The sequence below is a fragment of the Schistocerca gregaria genome, unplaced genomic scaffold, assembly GCF_023897955.1.
Source record: "Schistocerca gregaria isolate iqSchGreg1 unplaced genomic scaffold, iqSchGreg1.2 ptg001201l, whole genome shotgun sequence".
Lineage (NCBI taxonomy): Eukaryota > Metazoa > Arthropoda > Insecta > Orthoptera > Acrididae > Schistocerca > Schistocerca gregaria.
The window spans coordinates 20001-25000 of NW_026062527.1; the positions used below are offsets into that span (position 1 = coordinate 20001).

General features: G+C 49.6%; 1 non-coding gene across 1 annotated transcript in view; it reads right to left on the reverse strand.

Moving 5' to 3' along the window:
- LOC126329622 (small subunit ribosomal RNA) overlaps positions 1-601 on the reverse strand; it is a 1893-nt gene extending 1292 nt beyond the window's left edge. Inside the window, exon 1 of the ribosomal RNA XR_007562381.1 lies at positions 1-601. This exon is cut by the window's left edge and continues 1292 nt beyond it. This is a non-coding gene — a ribosomal RNA (small subunit ribosomal RNA).
- Positions 602-5000: the final 4399 nt, after the last annotated feature.

The window sequence follows — 5000 nt, forward strand, 5'->3', positions numbered from 1 at the left end:
AATTACCGCGGCTGCTGGCACCAGACTTGCCCTCCAATAGATACTCGTTAAAGGATTTAAAGTGTACTCATTCCGATTACGGGGCCTCGGATGAGTCCCGTATCGTTATTTTTCGTCACTACCTCCCCGTGCCGGGAGTGGGTAATTTGCGCGCCTGCTGCCTTCCTTGGATGTGGTAGCCGTTTCTCAGGCTCCCTCTCCGGAATCGAACCCTGATTCCCCGTTACCCGTTACAACCATGGTAGGCGCAGAACCTACCATCGACAGTTGATAAGGCAGACATTTGAAAGATGCGTCGCCGGTACGAGGACCGTGCGATCAGCCCAAAGTTATTCAGAGTCACCAAGGCAAACGGACCAGACAAGCCAATCCGATTGGTTTTGATCTAATAAAAGCGTCCCTTCCATCTCTGGTCGGGACTCTGTTTGCATGTATTAGCTCTAGAATTACCACAGTTATCCAAGTAACGTGGGTACGATCTAAGGAACCATAACTGATTTAATGAGCCATTCGCGGTTTCACCTTAATGCGGCTTGTACTGAGACATGCATGGCTTAATCTTTGAGACAAGCATATGACTACTGGCAGGATCAACCAGGGAGCTGCGTCAACTAGAGCTGAGCAGCCGGCCGCCCGGGAGTGTGTCCCGGGGGCCCGCGCGAACACGCAAGCGTCCGCTCAATTATTCTGCAAACAGGAGGAGGCCGAGCTCCCCTGCACGATACACCTCGAAACCCTCTCAGGTCCCGGCGGCGCGCAGCGCCGTCCTAGGTACTTGGTCGGTTTCGAGAGAGGCGCAATCGCCCGGAGTTAGGCGAGTAGACGGTTTTAGTGCGAACACCCTTGCTCCCAACTGAGCTTGCCGCTGCCGACAGAGGCCCGGGAGCGTGCTGTCGTGGCATTGCCGGCGGGAGACAACACGCGCCACCTATGGTGACCGGCAGCTCCAACGCCAGCGCCACACAAGGGCAAAGCCCCACTTGGGTGCAGAAGCGAACTCTCCCAGCACAGCGCACGCGCCAACACGTCCGCACAACTGCGATACAAACCACCTGCGAGAACCGCTGGGGCGACCGAGCAGCAGACGGCGTCGCGGCGCCGAGTGCCAGGCGGCGGCGCATCCTCAACGCACACAGTCCTCAATCAGACCAGCACACTGCAGATGTCCACCGCGCTTCGCACCGGGCTCGGCTGAACCAACTTTGGCCGCCAGGCGCCGCGTGCAGGGTGCGCCGCAGCGTAGCTGCGCCGCCTGCCGGGCCCGTCGGCTGGCGCTCCTGCCACTCGGCGCCCCCCACCAGCCGCCTGTTGCGCGTGCGCCCACGCAGCGCGCGGCCAACACGCCGGGCGGCCCCCCTTCACCGGCCGGGAACAGTCCCACCAAGCCACCGCCGCGTATCGCTTCATACCCACATGGGCCTAGTCACGCGTGTGGATGTGGCGGGTACCGCTGAAACAACCGGTTAATAGCTGTACCGATCGTCGCCATCACAGATTCACCTCCAGCGTGAACAACCGCTCAACAACGGATTTCCAGTTCATTTGCGTATCTTGGGCAGTAAACGTAGATGTCCACCTACATTTGCGAATTCAACAATTCTTGCATGCCAGGATGTCATGTGTCACGACACGCTACATCAGACCACATACACACTGCGACATGTGCAGAAGAGAACACGTGGAAGGTGGCCCGCGCACGTATGCGATGTACCTTCCGCGATCCACTGTCAACCGGCATCTGCGGCATGTCCCAGATATGGAACGCGGTCCACCAGGGTAGCACTTTGTGTGAGGCAATACGACAAAGTCGGAATACACGCGTCACTACATCAGACGGCTCACGCTGACCTGACCTGACCTGACTCACCGCACCACCACCCCCAGCGACCCAGGGTGACATACAATGCGTTCGTACGTTCCTCCCACACGCCTCTACGGCGTACCACAGTGCAACCTAGCTGTTATTGGGAGACGAGACAAGTAGCATCAAGCACAACATATGGAAATTGAGATTCGACACCGTTGGGCACAGCCAGCGTACGGTCACACGTATCACACTACTTCACTCTGTACGTAACGACCGATGATCGGTACAGCGTGTGGGTTACGCGTACGACATCAGCGGACAATGGACACAGACCATACCACGACGTACACTGAGGGCGTCGACATCTGAATGCAACTGAACAGCTGCGAGGCTCATTTAACACTCAAACGCCAGACCGACCAGCTTGAGAGGACAGAGACACAAAGAGGGGGACAGAGGGGGACAGAGGGGGGGGAGGGGGGGGGTCGGCGATATAGTCCTATTGCAGTACAATTGACAGTGGATAGCAGGAATATGTGGAAAGTAAGCAACACTCGCAAGACATCTACATGAGGATAACAACGACACCAGAGATTCCGAGCAGTGAACTATGTTAGGCAAAGGGACAACGTGGGTTAGGTTAAGGGACAACGTGGGTTAGGTTAAGGGACAACGTGGGTTAGGTTAAGGGACAACGTGGGTTAGGTTAAGGGACAACGTGGGTTAGGTTAAGGGACAACGTGGGTTAGGTTAAGGGACAACGTGGGTTAGGTTAAGGGACAACGTGGGTTAGGTTAAGGGACAACGTGGGTTAGGTTAAGGGACAACGTGGGTTAGGTTAAGGGACAACGTGGGTTAGGTTAAGGGACAACGTGGGTTAGGTTAAGGGACAACGTGGGTTAGGTTAAGGGACAACGTGGGTTAGGTTAAGGGACAACGTGGGTTAGGTTAAGGGACAACGTGGGTTAGGTTAAGGGACAACGTGGGTTAGGTTAAGGGACAACGTGGGTTAGGTTAAGGGACAACGTGGGTTAGGTTAAGGGACAACGTGGGTTAGGTTAAGGGACAACGTCGGTTAGGTTAAGGGACAACGTCGGTTAGGTTAAGGGACAACGTCGGTTAGGTTAAGGGACAACGTCGGTTAGGTTAAGGGACAACGTCGGTTAGGTTAAGGGACAACGTGGGTTAGGTTAAGGGACAACGTGGGTTAGGTTAAGGGACAACTTGAGTTAGGTTAAGGGACAACTTGAGTTAGGTTAAGGGACAAATTGAGTTAGGTTAAGGGACAAATTGAGTTAGGTTAAGGGACAAATTGAGTTAGGTTAAGGGACAACTTGAGTTAGGTTAAGGGACAAATTGAGTTAGGTTAAGGGACAAATTGAGTTAGGTTAAGGGACAAATTGAGTTAGGTTAAGGGACAACTTGAGTTAGGTTAAGGGACAACTTGAGTTAGGTTAAGGGACAACTTGAGTTAGGTTAAGGGACAACTTGAGTTAGGTTAAGGGACAACTTGAGTTAGGTTAAGGGACAACTTGAGTTAGGTTAAGGGACAACTTGAGTTAGGTTAAGGGACAACTTGAGTTAGGTTAAGGGACAACTTGAGTTAGGTTAAGGGACAACTTGAGTTAGGTTAAGGGACAACTTGAGTTAGGTTAAGGGACAACTTGAGTTAGGTTAAGGGACAACTTGAGTTAGGTTAAGGGACAACTTGAGTTAGGTTAAGGGACAACTTGAGTTAGGTTAAGGGACAACTTGAGTTAGGTTAAGGGACAAATTGAGTTAGGTTAAGGGACAAATTGAGTTAGGTTAAGGGACAACTTGAGTTAGGTTAAGGGACAACTTGAGTTAGGTTAAGGGACAAATTGAGTTAGGTTAAGGGACAACTTGAGTTAGGTTAAGGGACAACTTGAGTTAGGTTAAGGGACAACTTGAGTTAGGTTAAGGGACAACTTGAGTTAGGTTAAGGGACAACTTGAGTTAGGTTAAGGGACAACTTGAGTTAGGTTAAGGGACAACTTGAGTTAGGTTAAGGGACAACTTGAGTTAGGTTAAGGGACAACTTGAGTTAGGTTAAGGGACAACTTGAGTTAGGTTAAGGGACAAATTGAGTTAGGTTAAGGGACAAATTGAGTTAGGTTAAGGGACAAATTGAGTTAGGTTAAGGGACAACTTGAGTTAGGTTAAGGGACAACGTGGGTTAGGTTAAGGGACAAATTGAGTTAGGTTAAGGGACAACTTGAGTTAGGTTAAGGGACAACTTGAGTTAGGTTAAGGGACAACTTGAGTTAGGTTAAGGGACAACTTGAGTTAGGTTAAGGGACAACTTGAGTTAGGTTAAGGGACAACTTGAGTTAGGTTAAGGGACAACTTGAGTTAGGTTAAGGGACAACTTGAGTTAGGTTAAGGGACAACTTGAGTTAGGTTAAGGGACAACTTGAGTTAGGTTAAGGGACAACTTGAGTTAGGTTAAGGGACAACTTGAGTTAGGTTAAGGGACAACTTGAGTTAGGTTAAGGGACAACTTGAGTTAGGCTAAGGGACAACTTGAGTTAGGTTAAGGGACAACTTGAGTTAGGTTAAGGGACAACTTGAGTTAGGTTAAGGGACAAATTGAGTTAGGTTAAGGGACAAATTGAGTTAGGTTAAGGGACAAATTGAGTTAGGTTAAGGGACAAATTGAGTTAGGTTAAGGGACAAATTGAGTTAGGTTAAGGGACAAATTGAGTTAGGTTAAGGGACAAATTGAGTTAGGTTAAGGGACAAATTGAGTTAGGTTAAGGGACAAATTGAGTTAGGTTAAGGGACAAATTGAGTTAGGTTAAGGGACAAATTGAGTTAGGTTAAGGGACAAATTGAGTTAGGTTAAGGGACAAATTGAGTTAGGTTAAGGGACAAATTGAGTTAGGTTAAGCGATAATCTGGTACAGCCACAGTTAGGTTAAGCGATAATCTGGTACAGCCACAGTTAGGTTAAGCGATAATCTGGTACAGCCACAGTTAGGTTAAGCGATAATCTGGTACAGCCACAGTTAGGTTAAGCGATAATCTGGTACAGCCACAGTTAGGTTAAGCGATAAACTGGTACAGCCACAGTTAGGTTAAGCGATAAACTGGTACAGCCACAGTTAGGTTAAGCGATAAACTGGTACAGCCACAGTTAGGTTAAGCGATAAACTGGTACAGCCACAGTTAG